This window comes from Arachis stenosperma, chromosome 10 (genome assembly GCF_014773155.1).
Source record: "Arachis stenosperma cultivar V10309 chromosome 10, arast.V10309.gnm1.PFL2, whole genome shotgun sequence".
Lineage (NCBI taxonomy): Eukaryota > Viridiplantae > Streptophyta > Magnoliopsida > Fabales > Fabaceae > Arachis > Arachis stenosperma.
Window position 1 is genome coordinate 7,709,555 of NC_080386.1, and position 18,858 is coordinate 7,728,412.

The window sequence follows — 18,858 nt, forward strand, 5'->3', positions numbered from 1 at the left end:
AAAGAGAAGGGTATTTTAGCCAGCAAATTAAAAAAAAAAAGTTGGTGCACGCGTGCAGCAATTTCCCAAATTTTATTTTAGAAGAAGAGGTTACGCATCTGATTGAGCAGTTATTTTTCCGCTCAAATTTAACCTTAAAAAAAATCAAATTCTCTGATTCATTTTTCTCTCCTAACTCCCATTTACTCTCAAAACTTACCTCTTTTCTTTAATCCTTCCCCTCTCCTTTCCTCATTGACGTCGTTTTGACGGGAAGAAATTCTACAGCTGATGACGGCGAAATAGCTGGTGGCGACAAACGGGATGCTGCTCGATTTCCAATCAAGCACGGGAGCATGACAAAGCAGATGAAGCCTTTCTTTGTCTCCACTAGTCAGCAATAGAAGGAGCAAAAATTCATCAGAAAATCCACAAGGTTCGTCGTCAGCACTGGTACTTAGAAGATAAAAGAACCTCCTAAGGAGCTCATCACCAATGTCCAATCCTCCTCTTCTTCCTCTCACCAACCGTAGCCTTATTTTTTCCTGAACTTATAGTTTTTATTTTTGGCCTCAAGGGACAGTTAATTGAAAACAGAGTCCTACATCTTGCTAATATGTACATGTATTCTTATTAAACTGTGTATTTATATTTTTATTAAACTTCATGTTTTACTGTTCATAGCAACGAACAAAGCACATAGCAAAATTGAAAAAAATTATGTTCATGGACTGGACTAGATATGTCTATATTTTTTTTCTTCATTTCAGTAATTTCTTTCTAATTTTTTATTCATATTCATATCAGATCAAACTTATACCATTTTCATATATATTGAACTCTCAATTCTTATTGCACGCTTAAACCAATTTTTCCTCGAGTAAAATTATTAGACTTTATTGATATTTTAGAAGACTCAAATTTTAAGAAATCTCAATCATAAAAATAAATATCAAATAATATCAATTCTCTTTTATTTTTTACACCAAATAATATCCCAACTAAGCTTTTTACATTCCCCACAATCCTCATTGTGTTCTTCACTTATCTTCACCGCGCATCGGGCCCGTAAATTGCTAGTAAGAAATAATGGTTTAGAATTTGTACAAATATATATAATTGCCTACTTCTAGTTCTCAAAAAAAACTTGAGAATTCCACTAATAAAATAAAGGTACAAATAGAAATTCTATGTATCGAGCCTTCCCAAGGAAAAAGTGTTAAATTGCTAAGAGCGGTAGAAAATTACAAAGGAAATGTAAGAAATTCAACTAAGAGATAAACTAAGAAATGAAACCCTAAGAGAAAAGCGGAAGAAAAGTAGCAAGGGCTTCTCTAGCTATAACTCGAGCTAAACCTAAAAATGAGTTGTCAGTGAATAAATTCATCCTCCTCCTGTTTCTCAACTTTTCCCCCTTAATTAATTTTTTATTTAAGCAGTTCAATCTATGATTCATTGGTTAAATCACTGACCAAGTGAACTAGTGCCTTGACCAGGTAATATTTGATGAGAACACAAACATACATACTCAGATGAAGCAGAACAAATATTAAGAGATAAAAAATGCAATATTTAAACCAGATTTTGTAAAAAGTACGAAGTTAAAGCAATATTACAAGAGAACTGCATCACAAAACCAAGAGAGGGACATGGAGGGGGGGGGGGGGGGGGGGGGGGGAATAGGAAGAGTTGAAGAGAATTGTCCCAGATAAAACCAGAATTGTTCCTGTGAATGCCTAGAAACAACCATGATGTCAGAAGTGTGGCTTAAAGGGGGCAGAGCAACAGCATTTAGATGATATAATAACTGAAAATGTGTTAACTGTGTCCGGCACGTAATAAATATACAAATTGAAGCCAAGAACACAAGGACAAATTTTATAACAAGAAATGCAAGAAAGGAGACCAATAGAGCATGATATCCTTGGAACCCAGATTTGGAAATTATTTAGGTATGATAGAAAATCGAACCACAATCAAAATTTATGTACAACCATATTATTTAGGTATGCCAAGGTTTCACATGATTTTCATGACCATTCTTCCTACCCTTGAACTGTCTCAGTTAGTCTTGTCCTCAAGAAACCATAGATTTTGTACCTAAACCAACATCACACAGTCATTACCAAAGCACAACCATACATGATAGAGAATCAACAGGAGGGATGATGCAGTTTAGACCTAATACTTCAAGTAAATAATTTTCTAAATCATTATATCACCATCTCTTCCAAACTCAATTGTTCCCAATTCCATTACCAATATTGTAACATTTGCATTCAACCATAGCCATTATCCCCAAATAATTAAACACGTTCCACTTTTTACTTCGCATAAACATCAACAATTTTTTATTTCCATTCCCAATCGAAACACAAACCGTACCTCTTTGGTTAATCTAGTTTATATTTTGCAGATACATTCACATTTCGGGGGATAAATGAAATGTTTTTACTTCGTGAAACTTCTATACTAGATATCTTACATTAGAACGTTTTTATGAAATTTTCTTAGATGTTAAAATATTTCACGAACCACGCACCATCCGGCTATAACTGAACTGGTTCATCAGTGGGGTTCACATTCAATGGTGACAATCAAACACGCATACGTTCCTAACTAGGCATCATAGATCCATTCATAAAGTACTTCCAGGCATACCTTGTAGGAAGGGCATTTTCAGTTATATAAAAATAAATAACAAAAAACCTAGTACAAATTCATAAAAGAGATGTTATGTTCCAGCCCTACCTTGGTTGGAGAAAACTCATTCTTCCCATACTTACAAAATCATAAAACAAGTAACAAAAAGACATTTTTGAAAGGAAATGGGAAAAGAGAATATTTATATGGAATAATTGTCCCTTGTGGGGATGGATATTCTCTTCATCACTTCCAAACAAGAATAAATAATGATAGTATGTAGACCAAATCTTAGAAAACTTGCATATAATGTATTACATCATAAGAAGTACTTGTTTCCAAAAACAACTCAGTTTAGAACACCTATGCAAGACCAAAAGCAATTTATCAAACAGTTCATGTGCACTAGCAAAACCCACCACAGTGATGTCTTTTCTAATAACGAATAAGAAAAGGAAATTGAGAGTGAGAATGAAACGAAGCATAAAGTAATGGAAGATTTAGAACCTTCAGATTAAGATTATCATCATAAGGCTCGAGGGATTATGCAACCTGGTGAATGGGGAAGACGGAGGAGTGAAAATGATATTGCGAGCAAGAAGGAGAGAGCACTGATTCAGATTGAAAACTATATAATAAGAGAGGATCATGGAGATGATAATCACATAGCTTGGTTTTCTTTTCCACATGACATGCTCCTTCCTTGCCGCTCCCAGCAATCACCGCACACTCTCCCGAGTCACCACCCCTCACCACTTTGCAAACCCTTCTTTTTGTATACTCTCGCTTGCCCTCCTTTTATATCACTCTCAAGTTTCCAGCCTCTCCTGTGCAATATGTAGGCAAAGAATTCGATGAGTTAAATCTCATTATCTCAATTTGGCCAATTAAAATTCCTAAATTTGTAACTCCTAAATTTGTAACCGTGCTTCTGACTTGTCTCTGCTGTTATCTCTATTACTAGAGTATTAATCTCGCATAATTACATAATATGGTGGATACTACTTTTGCATAGGAGTTAATTTCGCTAGGAATATGTATGGTCCGGTTCAGTTCGAAAATCCGACCCGATTCCGAACACTTTTGAAATTAATTTAGTTTGATTTCACCGGATCTAAGGTCGGTAAGGATCTCAAAATAGACCCAGTCATTATTTTAAGTCGGGTCCGGACCATGGTTCGAGTCATCTGAAATCGGCCCAATGACTCGGTTATCATACACAATTAATATTTTATGTATTAGTGATAGATGATAACTATTCTTATGTGGAATTTAAGTATTGTAAACCTTAATATTTTGTGTTATTAGTTATTATAAGATTATAAGTTAATGTTTTATGTTTAAAATGCATAAGATTTTAGACTAATTAATGCATAATATTGTGTTATTTATATTGATTTAAATATTTGGTATTATTAGACAATATTAATATTGATTATGGTTATGCTTTAATTTTAGAGAAGAGTTGGTTCTTGTTATATTTTTCTAAATTAATTTTACCATGTCAAATAATGGTTGAAGTCTTAGAAATTTGGATATTTTCATATGTTAGCTTATAAGAAGGTATCAAGGTAATGTAATGTTAACGGCCCGGTTTTTATCCGGTATAATCGTGGCCCGAAAGTGTATAGGTTTCATCGGGTCTAGAGTCGGGTTCGGGTCTAATAAATAGGCCCGGTATATATTTCGGGTCGGGTCTGGATCACATCAAACCCGATTTCACCCGACCCATGCACACCCCTAGATTTCACGTCCAAACCCTTTGGAAACCATGTAGTGTAAGGTTTTTTTTATGTTTTGCAACTTATGATCGTCGAAGTGAAAAGAAAGAGATTTAACCCACAAAAAACTGAAACGACGTAGTTTTCAAAGGGGTGCGAAACCAATGCGCTAGTCATTTAAGTAGTATCCACCGTGTTATACAATTGCGTCAGATCAGCATTTCGATGACGGAAATGATCACAGGAGTATACTGGAGCCGTGATTGTAAATTCAGGGGTTTTAATTGGGGGCTAACGAAATTGTGGGATCATTCTGAGTATCAGACTAAATTTTAGAGGTCAAATTGAGATTTAACTCGAATTCGATAGTTCCAAAAAAAATTAGAAGAATGAAAATGGAAACAAAAGCAAAGTAATTTGTACGTTGATTGGATAAAGAAAAAATTAATGAAAAAAAAACCAAAGAATTTTTTGTTTTAATGAAAAGAAAAGTGAGAATAAAAAAAATATAATAGTATAAAATTACATTAATATTTTTTAAGTATTTTTTTTTATTAATCAAAGGATAAATTTATAATTTTACTCATTTTTATTCATTTTTCTTCTATTTTTATCTCATCTATAAAAAAAATTATAAAACTCATATCATATTTTTTTTTTCCACTCAATTTTTATTCCCCATCTAAACAACAAAAAATCTATTTTTTCATTTTTTTCTATTTTCTTTTCTCTTATTTTCCATAAATCCAAACAACCCCTAAAAATAAAGAGAAAGTATGGGGAACGAATGATTTTAGTGTACAATGCATACAATAAACTTAAAAAATATATTTTAAAAATTAAAAATCAAATTTTTAATTAATTATTTAATAGTTATTTGATTTCATATTTTAAAATTTTAAAAATTAGGATTAGTAGTTAAATTCATTCACACTAATATGGTCCCTACACCCAAATCCTAGCAGAGTCGTCAATCTCCATTTGCTACTTACACCCATTCTACACCTCATAGTCCCCCTATCTCCTCATAGTCGGCGGCAACCATCCGGCGACCAAGTAACCCAAACCTCAGCACCGCCATCCCCCTCTCGAAGCAGTGTCATCTCCCTTTCGCGGTCGGCGATGTCCCACCCTCCTGGAGTAGTGCCACGCCGCCCCCTCCGTCGTTGAAGCCTCACCGCGAATATAACCCTTTTCTTTCCCTCACGTAACCGTGCAGCCGATGCTACCGCAGACTTCAGTCGATGTCGCCACCGCCAAAAGTTCAACGACGCCACAGCTGTTTGAATTAACCGTGTGAGTATGATAGATGTAATGTATGCGTGCTTGAAGACAATATGAAGTCAAACACTCAATTGCTTACCTTTGATTCTCACGCATGTCTCCTCATCTGTTCAAGTTTTTTTTCTCTAGTTTTATGATTATATCAAATTATAAGACTCATGTGTCAAATTATATATTTTTCTTTTTTAATAAAAATTAAATTATTAGATTATCATAGTTATTTTTTCTGTTTATTCATCTTCTTCTATTTTAATGTCAATTTAGGATAGTCATTTTATTAGGTATGTAGATGGTTATTTAATTTTTATGTAGATGATTATTTTTATTGGATTGAGTTTAGTTATATATATAATTAAAATATGTTAGATGTTCAATTTATTAAGTAGGTGGATGATTATTTTTATTCTTAAGTGGATGGTTATTTTTACTAAGGGTGAGTGACGTATGGCAAGGCAAACAGCGACGGTGAAATGAGATAATTATTGATGAAGGTGGGGTAGCTGCCGATTGAAAAAGAAGATAGTATTTGAGTGAAATGCTTTAGTAAATTAGGATTTCAGATGGTTATCTTTTTAAAATAACAAACTAAATTTTTCAAAAATTTAAAATTTAAAATTGGGGTATTTGAAGTTTGAAATTTGATATGAAATAACTAAATTAGAGTTTTTGAATTTAAGTAATTTGTGAAGTGATTTTTATTATTTATCCCTATTGGGCTAAATAATCAGCCCATTGTACACATTATCAAGATTCCTCATTGGCTCCCTAGCAAGATTCAAAAATAAAATATGAATAAAGCTCTACATCTTAATGTTTGTTTGGGCGTCATTAAGTTGATAAAAAAATGATCTTTTTTCAATGAAAAAAATCTCTTTTTATTTTTTAGCTTGTTTGGTAAATTTCTAGTAATAAAAATAAAATATTTAAAAAATAAAAAATATCTTTTTTGAGAAGTTATAATTTATATATTTTTAAATATCTTTTTTTCTTAAAAAATGGATGTTTTTTACATAATAAATAAAAAAAATATTTTTATATAGTTATATCTAAATATAATTGATAAATAAAAAGATATTTTTGTATGAGATATCCAAATATAAAATTATTTTTATTTGTGTAAAATCTTTTAAAAAAGATTTTCTCTTAAAAATTCACCCAAGCAAGCTCTAAACAAAATACTTAATCAAGTTTAATTAAGTTGTTATAACTGCTTTTTAAATTAAGCGCCTTCTCCTCTTCCTCCTCCTCCTGCTCCCTTCTTCTTTTTCTTCCTCTTCTTTTGTTTCCTTCTCCTCTTTTTCTTCTTCTTCTGCTTCTTACTAACAGCTTTTCTTCTCTTTTTTTTCTTTTCACTAACTTCTCATCTTCCTCTTCCCTTTTTTCATTTGATTTCTTCCTTTCATTCGTTTTTCTCTTCCTCCTTCCCCATCATCATCATCATTATATCGTCATTGTTATCATTGTTATCATCATCGTCATCTTCTTTATCGTTATCGTCATTATTATTATTGTTATCATTGATTTTTTTGTCATATTAATGATGTTGTCTGATCCAAAATTAATTTGGATGTGTTTTTATTTATGATTCAGTCTTATTTGTGTACTTATTTTCGAATTGAGTTTGCATGTCGCAATCATTGAATAATTTCAGTGTAAAAACTAAAAAATTTATGTGTATTTATTACAGGCGAGGATTCTCACAACCACTACTCAAATGCCTCAACAAGGAAGAAGCAGATGTAGTCATGGCAGAAACACACGAAGGTGTTTGTGGAAACCATACCGGAGGCCGAAAATTAGCAGCCAAAATTCTCCGAACAGGATACTATTGGCCGACAATAAAAAGAGACTGCATTATGAAAGTAAGAACATATGACAACTGTCAGAAGCATGCCACCATCACAACAACACCAGCCAAAAAATTACACACTATCGAGGTAAGATGGCCATTCCACCGGTGGGAACTAGATATCCTAGGACCCTTTCTAAAAGTGCCAGGACAGGTAAAATTTCTTTTGGTTTCAAAGACTACTTTTCAAAAAGGATAGAAGCACTGGCACGTATAACAGCGGAAAAGGTGAGATCTTTCTTACGGAAGAACATTATAGGTAGGTATGGTATACCAAGAGAAATAATATCCGATAATGACAGACAAATCATTGACCATAAACTTGCTTCTTTTTTACAAAATTTTAACATTAAACATCATTTTAGCTCGGTTGAACACCCACAAACAAATGGGCAAGTAAAAGCAGCTAATCGAGTTATCTTGCAGGCTATAAAAAAGAAGCTCAATGATGCAAAAAGGGAGTGGGTCAACCTTATCTTAGAAATTCTATGGAGCTATAACACAACCATTCAATTAGCTACGGGAGAAACCCCTTTCAAATTGGTCTATGGAGCCGAGGAGCTGATACCTGTCGAAATCGGCACCCAACTCTAGGAGCCAAGTTATACGATCACAATTATAACATCAACGCAAGGACAGGCAACCTGGACCTCATAGAAGAAGAAACAGAAATAGCAGCTATAAAACAGCATGCAATGAAACAACTCATATAGAAAAGGCACAACAAAAGAGTCATTCCCTAAGCTTTTCAGGAAGAAAACCTTGTCCTTCAACGAACAGAAGAAGCACGAAGACCTCCAACACATGAAAAACTAGCAGCAAATTAGGAAGGCCCATTCAGGGTTATAAAGGTACTCAGCATGGGAGCTTACCAGTTACAGTCACTTAGGGGAGATCTAATGCCAGGATCTTGGAATATTTCTTCTTTAAAGTTGCACTAGTCATAAGACATTTCAATACGAGTGGATGAAGGTACTCTTTTTTCTACTTTGGAGGTTATTTTTTTCCTAAACATGGGTTTTACTCAAAGAGTGTTTTAATGAGGTCGGACACCACGAGCCCAATTTTAATACATTCAACGCATTCTATTCTGCTACTATTTTTTATGTCTATCATCTATACTACTACAATAATATAAGCAGAAAACCAAACCACAAATATAATCGCAAGTCAAAAATATTCTAAGTCAAAAGAAACCGAACTTCATACTTGGCATTTGTCCAAACCAATATAGCAAAGGTACCAAATAGTCAACAAAAAAACAAACTAACAAAATATCCAAACTATTCTACTTTGTCACCAATGCTTGAGCTCTCTCTTTCCTTCTCCACCATCGCATCATCATCGACTAACTCATTGTTCACAACCACTTTAGTTGCATCAAGCTGCAGAACATCTGCCTCAGGAAAAAGGACTTTGACCTGAGAAACAGCTCAGTCAAAACCCTAGGCAAAAGCCTCGTAAACCTTGATTTCTAGCTCCTTCACCCTAGCTACCAATTGCTCGTTCTCATTCTTCACCGTCTTTGTCTCCTTTGCAGAAGAAAGCTAAAGACATTTCTCTTCAATAAGCTCTGTCTCTTTCTATTTTAGAGAAAAAGAAAGCTCAATGAACACTTTCTCCTTCTCCTGTACAGCAATCAACAGTTCAGCAACACTTGCAGCCTCTTTTTCTTCCTCTTCTAGGGCAAGCTCCTGCGTCCGACCAATTGCTACAATGCCAGCACCAATCACCTGCGAAGGAAAATGATCAAAAGGATGCAAAAAAAGAAAACACAAAACAAATATGTATACCTAGAGAAAGCGGCTTGTCCCTGCACGCCCGACCTTATTGATCATCTTGACATCCTCAGGAAAGTGGCACAGCTCATCGGCAAGAGTCATATATGGAAATTGTCTAGACCACAGTGACTTCATATGGTCATCCTCACGATATCCGTGAAGTCTTTTCTGAGATTTGTACGCCAATTCAACCAGTTGCAAATGAGCAGAGTCTTCACCCTTAGTCTCAACAACCTCAGTAACCTTACCTCTAGGCTGACCTCTTTTTCATTTTCGATTAGGATCACTTTAGACTGCACAGTACCAGCATCACCATCCTTGTCAACATTGGTAGTCGATCCTTCTTTCTCATTCTTTTTCCTCTGACTAAAGAAAGATTTCAGCCCAGCAGTCGTTATTGTCGAAGCCTTCTCCGCTGAGAAACAACAACCAAGACCATCATAAATAACCAAACACATACAAGCACGTTACTAAGACAAATACCTATATAATCTAAAACAGCTTTTTTATCTGACTCTTACTTCAATAATTCCACAATAGATAACAATTCTCTTGACTCCAACATCTCTAATAAAAACTCCTTAACAATATTATCATCAGAAAGTCTATCGTCAACGTCCAAGACCTGAACAGGCTCGGAAGACCAGAAAAGAGGAAACCTTTCCTCTAGAAACTCATTCACATAAAAAGGAAACTCTTCCACTACACTTCGAACCTTTACAAATATAGTCTTGAAATCCTTAAAAGATGATTTATACAGAGCGAAGATGAACCGACCCGAGTGACTGCTCATGTTAACCCACAAACTACGTCTAACCCCTTGGCTTGAAAAAGGGAAAAGAAAAGCCTAAGCGACGGAGGATGCTCTAATACCTCCATCAAGACTTCAAACTCCCGAACAAACTCCCAGGAGTTGGGATGAAGCTGAGAAAGAGCACAATTCAACCAATACAAAACCCACATTCAAATTCTGTAAAAGGGAGCCTAACACCTAATTCTGTCAACAAACAACTATACAGGTAAAAATATGACCAGTCCCAAATCCTCCCACATACACAATCCTTTTTTCCGCAAGGCAATAATTCTATTCCTATCTGACTACCATTCCTAACCCATAGATCAGAACCCAGAACCTTAACCGACTCAATATCATTAAACCGAGAAACACAATTTTTTACTTTTTTGTTAACCGAAAAACACAGTTTTTGACTGCACATTTTATTGATGAAGAATGAAAGTTACACAAGAGAATTATAAATTTCTTCCAAATTGAGAACTACAAGGATGATACAGTAGGAAGAGAAATTGAAAAGTGTTCGAGAGAGTGAAAAATTGAAAAAGTTCTCACAATCACAATAGATAATGCAAGTTTGAATGATGAGGCTATAACTTACCTTCAAAGAAAATTAGGTGCAAGAGGTGGGTTGGTGTGTGGAAGAATGTGAGATGTTATACTCATATTCTTAATTTAATAGTGAATGAAGGAATTAAAAAGCAACAAACTTCAATTGAAAGCATTAGAAATGCTGTCAAGTATGTTAGGTCCTCTCTCCAAAAGACTAAAAAAGTTTAAAGACTGTATTGAGATTGAGTTAATTAAATCTAAAAGTCTTACGTGCTTGGATATCCCAACTAGGTGGAATTCCACCTATCCATTGTTGGAATATGTTGAGAAATTTGAAAAAGCTTTCGACAGATTTTATGATTAAGAACCTAATTTTCTTAGATAGTTTGGAGAGAATAATAGCGAAAAGAAAAGTTGGTCCACCTACACCACTTGATTGGCAACTTGATAGATTATTCATTAAATTTTTTAGAATCTTCTAGAGATAATTGAGTTTTTCATCTTTCTTGCATATTATATAAAAAAATTATTTTCATAAAATTGTATCTATTGGTTTTTAACTAATATTTTGGAGTCAAAATCATTCTGAATTGTTAGGAATTATGACATGTTGTATGAAGAATAAATATGATAAATATTGGAGACCGGTTGACAAATTTAACCCATTGCTACTTGTTACTGTTATATTAGATTTTCGGTACAAACTAGATTATCTCTGTTGGTGTTTGGAAGATGTTTACAACAAGAAAATGTCTACTATTATGATTGATTTTGTTAAACTCACATTGGATACCTTGTATAAGTTTTATGCAAAAGAGATTGCAGATGATAAAGAAAGGGAGGATGGTGAAAATTCATCTAGAGATGTTTTGGATGACAATATTAAAGCTCAACTGGTGCCAACTGCAAAGGACATATCTGAAAATAGAGTGAATATGTGAAAAACAAAAAAAAAAAAAAACAAAAAAGGCTAATGCAGATAACAAGTCAAATGTAGAGAGATATTTGGCAAAAAATACTGTGGAAGATGAGAATTTTGATATATTGTCTTAGTGAAAAGTGAATGCTTCAAAATATAAAATTCTTTCTCTCATAACCCGTGATGTGTTATGTATTCCTTGCTTAAGCAAAAAAGACAAAAGGCTAATGATTGGGACATTGTGGGAAACTCTCGACTACATATGAGACTTTAGGGGGGATCCAAGTGAGAGAACATAAAATGAGAAGACACTACATCCAACTCAAAACCTTAAGGTGTCAAGTTAATGGGTCTCTTATCTTATAAATTCCTCACTCTTTCTTATTTTCCTCAATGTAGGACTAATTCTTACACTTATCACACTTGCAACTTAACAAATGGTTGAAGCTTTGATATGCACTCAAAGTTGATTGTACTCTTTTAAACAAGCAATTGGAGATCAAGAGATTGATCAACTTGATAGCAATAAGAAGATTGTTAAAAGTACATTTATGATATCTTTATTATTTGTGATTTATTTATTTTAAGTAATCATATTTTATATGAAAAACAAGTAATTTTATATGTTTTGTAGATTTTACTAATACATCCATATCAAAAGGAGCAAGTTGACAACATTAATAGCAATTGATGAATGATGGCTATGTTTCTATGAAATGTAAGTATTGTAAACATTAATATTTTGTGTTATTTGTCAATATAAGACTATAAGTTAATGTTCTATGTTTAGGAAGTATAAGATTTTAGACTAATGCATAATATTTTGTGTTATTTGTATGTGACTTAATTATTTGGTGTTATTAGACAATATTAGTATTAATTGTGGTTATGCTTTAATTTTAGAGAATGATTAGTTCTTGTTATATTTTTTTAAATGAATTTTAATGTGTGAAATCATTGTTAAAGATTTGGAGATTCTCACATGCTAACCTATAAGAAGGTATCGAAGTAATATATTTTGTGTTGAACTTGTATTTTTTAACTAATATTGCGTAATATTAATTATAAATTGATCTTTTTATTTTTAATGAAAATTATGAAACTAGAAAAGAGATAAAAAAAATTGTATGAAATTGTGATTCATGAAGAGATTTAAATTTAATATTGGCTACCAACTTTTTCGTAATAACTAATAAGTAAGTTTTTATCTCTTTTTATAAATTATTTTTAAAGTTCGATTTTTATCCGATATAATTATGATCCAAAGTGTTTAGATTTTATTGAGTGTAGAATCAGATTATGGTCTAAAAAATCGATATATATTTAGGATCAAGTCTAAATTAGAACAAACTCAATTTCACCAGATTCATGTATATTTTTAGTTTTTTTTTTTAATAAAAAAAATTATTTATAAAAAATATATTTTTGAAAAACTAATAGTTATTATCTTTTGAGTAGATTAATAAAAAAAATAAATTAGAATAATTTTATCATTTTAACTGTATATCATAGTAAAATCTTAAATTTGACTCTATACAAAAAAGAGAACTTCATTAACAGAGAAAATTGAAAATACAAAAAAATTACATAAAAGCACTTTACTTATCACGATTATTCGATGAGTATCCAAATTTAATTATTTATTTTTTATTCTACTAAATTGCTACAGGCCTATAGGTTTATCCCTCCTATTAAACCCATTCCGCAACAATTTAGCATGAAAAACCCCAACCAAAAACCCGAAGTTATCAATTAAAGAAGATGTCATATTCTCTATAATGATAGGAAGCACCTACATTTAGGCTTATTATTTTCTTTCAAATCAAATGACTCCCATTTAATTATGAGCTTCATTTATTTTTGAAAAAATTATCTATGTGGAGATATAATAATTGGTATATTAACTATTATTAGGTATTATTTTATAATTAAAATTATTTGTTAGTTATGTGATTAGTTTAAACTATTATTATGTACTTATCATTCATTTTATGCTTTATTTGATTGTAGTGTAATTTTTTATTATTAATATATTCTCATTGATCCTTATATATTAAACAAAAGAACACTTACCCTTAAACCTGAGAAGTATAATTTTTATAATTCAAGAGCATCTAAAATCAGTTAATTTTTTTAGTTTGACGAATGCATAGGCAATATAAAAGTTTTTATACAATTATTTTAGGTGTAATTACTCTGTTAGTCTTTATAGTTTCGCAACATTTTCAATTAGATTTCTATACTTTTTTTTCTTTTAATTGGATCACTGCACCAATTTTTTCTTTTAATTAGGTTTCTCTTGGCAATAATCAGCTTAATTTTATAGAGATCCAACTAAAAAATATTGGTGCAGGCATAGTTGTTAAAACCGAATCGGACCGGCCGGTTTGACCAAAAAATCAATAAATCAGACATTAGACCGGTCCGATTCAGTGCTTGGACCATTTAAAATAAAAAATTGGTACGAACCAGTCAAACCCGTCTAAACTAGTGAAAATCGGTCAAACTCGTTAAAGACGGTCTGACCGAACCGCTCGGAGGGCGAACCTATGACAACCACTAGGCTATATTGCATCTTGTTAGTAGAAACGCAAATTATGATACATATAATTATCCTTCTTCAAATAATTTACTTCTATTTTACTTATTTTAATTTTAGTGATAAATTCACTCATTCATAAATTAATTATATTTTTATTTAACAATAATTATATACTCACTTATTTTTTCTTTTAATAATTATGTAATAGTATAATAGATATAAACTAATTAATAAATTATAAAGTGGGAGTACGTACTTCTCATCTAGCGCCCGACGCTCTGCTAGGGTTTCACTGCGCCGCCTCCATGGTTACACTTTTCTTTGTCTTTTCTTCGTCAAACTCTTTTTCATCTTCTTCTACTTTCTTTTCTTAATTTCTTTTCCACTTAACTCCCTAATTTTCGTTTTCTCTCTCAATTCATTCCTCTTTTAATTCATTCCGTTTTCTAATTCACTCATTCCATATCTCTTATTTCTCTTTGGAATCATTAAATTACCAATTCTGATTTTTCTACACCATGAGTAACAAATCAGAGACTCAAAACCCTCATATAATTGCTATAACGGTGGAGGGTTCCAGGCTTCAAGTGGCACCCAAAGAAATATGAAACTGTTCTCGTGGAATTGTCGGGGTTTGGGGAGACCCCTGACAATCCACAATCTTAAAGGGATTTGCAAATTCTACTCCCCCGAGGTTGGTTTTATCTGTGAAACAAAAAATCAATCTCGACAAGTTGAAGAAAAACTAAGATCTTGTGGTTTCAAGGAATGGTTTATTGTGGATCCGGATGGATTATCAGGGGGTTTGGCAATGGCATGGAGGGATGGTTGCACTGTTCAGATTTTACAGCATGGCAGATTCTTCATTGCGGCATCAGTTCTGACAGCTGGTTCTAATGATCCCTATGGTATTCTAGGTGTTTATATCAGTTCAAATGATCAACATAGAATGGCTCAATTTGCTGAATTAACTTCAGTCACCCAACAGTTCGATGGTAAGGTTGTGTTAATGGGGGATTTTAATGCCATTTCTAATCAATTGGAGAAAAAAGGTGGGGGTGCTAAATCTCCTTCTTCTATTGAAACCTTTAACAGCTTTATTGATGATAATTTCCTGATTGATATTGGTATGGTCGAAAGACCATTCACTTGTTCAAATAGACGGAGGGGGTAATGAGTTGATACAGGAAAGATTGGACCGATTCCTGGTAGGAGTTGATTGGCAGCAACTCTATCCCAATGCAACGGTTCTTAGACTGTCAGAATCAGGCTCGGATCACGCGCCTCTTCTCTTAGACTCTAATCTGAGAACTGAGAGATCTAAACGCCGATTCAAATTCCAAGAAAGATGGTGTTCCAATGATGAAATAAGGCAAATTGTTAGAGAGGTTTGGCATGAACAGATTGATGGTTCAGCCATGTATATCCTAGCTCAAAAAATAAAGCGTTGTCGGCATAAGATTGTCAGATGGCAGCAAGAACACAGATCTAATTCGAAGGTGGAGATTGATTTACTACAGTCGGAATTAGAGGAACTTCGTTTAGCAGGAATTCATGGAGGCGACATCATTTCAGAAATAGAAGACAAACTTGAAAAAGCATTGAAAAATGAAGAATCTTATTGGAAAGATAAGTCTAGAGTCAAATGGCTCAAATCTAATGATCAGAATACAGCTTTTTTCCATCAGAAATTTAGAAATTGAACCCTAAGGAATAGAATTTGGCAACTAACTGGCAGTGATGGTGAAGTGGCTACTTCCAATGCTAGTATTGCTTCTGTGGCTGAATCTTATTTCAAGGACATCTTTTCCTCCACTTGTCATGAGAACCCTAAACCTCTGTTTACTGATTTTGAACCTAAGGTTACAGCTCACATGAACCGTAGGCTTCAAAGACCAGTGACTATGGAGGAAGTGAAACGTGCAACATTTAGCATTCATCCTCAAAGTGCTCCAGGAGATGATGGTATGACAGCACAATTTTTTCAAAGCTTCTGGAACATACTTAGTGGTGATGTGTTTCGAGTAGTTAAGAGCTTCTTTTCTGGGGGCAGAATCTTGAAGGATTTTAACCACACTCAGATCTGTCTTATTCCCAAGATTTCTGATGCTAAAGATATGACTCAAGTAAGACCAATAAGCCTATCTTTAGTCTTTTACAAGATTATCTCCAAAGTATTTATACATAAGCTTCAGGGTATGATGAATAGACTAATTAGCCCTACGCAGAGTACTTTTATTAAAGGCAGATTAATCTCTGATAATATCCTAATTGCTCATGAGTGTATGCATTACTTGAAGAACAAAAAAGGGGACTCGAAAATAAAATGACACTAAAATTAGATATGAATAAGGCATATGATAGGGTGGAATGACACTTTCTTTGGTTTATATTGGAGAAGTTTAGTTTTGACTCCCGGTGGATCATGTGGATTCAAGAATTAGTGACAACTGTTTCTTATTCTGTTATTGTGGAAGGACAACCTTATGGTTTCTTCAAACCAAATAGAGGTATTCGACAAGGAGATCCTCTATACCCCTATCTTTTTCTTTTTTGTGCAAAAGGTCTCTCCTTCTTGCTACACAAGACAGAACAAAACAGACTAATTCAGGGTCTTCAGATACATAGGCGATGTCCCAAGGTCAACCACTTCCTGCTTGGTGATGATTCCATCTTATTCTGTAAGGCTAATCCTGAAGCATGTTCAAATATCCTGCATTTATTGAATTCTTATGAAAGCATCAGTGGCCAGAGGATAAATCTTAATAAATCTGCTGTATTCTTTAGCCACAATACTCCCTCCACTACTCATACACTACTAGCTAACTCTATGAATATTAATCATATTGGAGCGTAGGATAAATACCTTGGTTTGCCTTCTACAGTCTCTAAATCGAAAAAGGCTTCTTTTAGTATGATCAAAGAAAAGGTTCGAAAAAGAATCCAAGGGTGGAAGCGTAATCTTCTTTTGTCAGGTGGTAGACACGTATTGCTTAAGGCAGTGGGAGAAGCTATTCCTATTTATACATTGTCTTGCTTCAAGTTGCCTGATGGTTTAATTTCAAAAATTCACTCTCTACTTTCTCAGTTCTGGTGGAGACAAAAAGGTTCTGAAAGGCAGATGGCTTGGATTAACTGGGACACTATGACTCACCCACGAAAAGAAGGAGGCCTTGGATTTAAAGATCTCAGAATCCAAAATTTGGCGCTTTTAGGCAAACAGTTTTGGCGACTTGTAACACAGCCTACTTCCTTATTATCCAAAATCTTAAGAGGTAAATACTTTAGCAATGATAATGCTATAACGGCAGAAATTGGAGTCTTACCTTCTTGGGGATAGAGGAGCATACTGGAAGGTCAAAAGATTGTTGAAAAAGGTCTTAATTGGACTGTGGATACTGGTGAGAATATCCGAACCTTTGAGGATCCTTGGCTGCCTCCTCCGTATCCTTTAATGATTTCTGACATACCAAATAGACAGGCTATTTCTGAGTTGGTTCCAAGAGTTAAAGATCTAATTACTGAAGATAGGAATTGGAATCAGAATCTCATTCAAGAATTATTTCTCCAAGACATTGCAAACAGAATTTTGTCAGTTAAAATTCAGCAGAGTAGGGACAAATTGCAATGGGATTTGAACAAATCCAAGCAATATGATACAGCCTCAGGTTACAGAATTGGCTATTTATTTTACCATCTGCCTTTGGAGCTTTGCCCTAATTATATGCAGCAGAAAAAGCCGTGGATTGATCTATGGAAGTTGAACTTGCCTCACAAAATTAAGCTATTTATCTGGAAAGCTCTCCATGGCCAACTTTCGGTGCTTGCTCAGATTCATCACCGCATCCCATCTATATCACCAATATGCCCTTGCTGTCATGAAGCAACGAAACCAGTCACTCATTGTTTGATCAATTGCTCTAGAATTAAAGACGTATGGTCTCAGAGTTATCTTCGTAACTGTCTTTCCCCTCAGAGTTCTAACGACTTTTGGACATGATGGACTGCATCAACAGAGATACTTAACCCGTTGAAGAATGTTGACCGTAATCCTCAATTGCTTGCCATCATTGGAAAGCTCGCAACCAGTTGATTTTTTAATGTTCTACTTTTATGCCGTCTACCATTCTAGCAAGCTCTGTCAAGTTGCTCCTTGAAATCCAAAGAACTCCCAATTTAGGTCGTCATCTCCATGAGGCAAGCTCTTAGTTGCATTCAATTTGATTTATCATTCTTTCTTCTTTAAGATTTTTCTTCGTTTTTCGACCAGCACCGTTGGATGAATACCTTCAGTGTAGTGTTTTTGGGAAATCCCCACCTTTTATTATACTGTCCTGCTTTTGGACATCTTTGTATTTCATTTTTTAATAATTAATGAAATATAACCTACTATCTTTGAAAAAAAAAACTAATTAATAAATTATTGAAATTTGAAAATAATAGTTATTTTAATATAAAAATAAAATAAAAATATTTATGATAGAGTAAAAATAACAAAATACTTATTATTCCTGTTCCATATTATTTTAGAATAGCTTGATATTCTTAAAATATTAGTGAAAATATGTATTTTAAATTTTAATTTTAAACTTTTGACTATTTTTATTTTTTATTTATATAGTACCGGGTCAACCGAATCCTGTGACCCAGTAACCTGACTGAGTCGATTACCGGTTCGATTCTGACAACTATGGGTGCAGGGACTTAAATAAAAGAAAATAAAAGTGTAGGGACCTAATTAAAAAAAATTTGGTAGAAGAACTCAATTAAAAGAAAAAAATACAGAGACCCAATT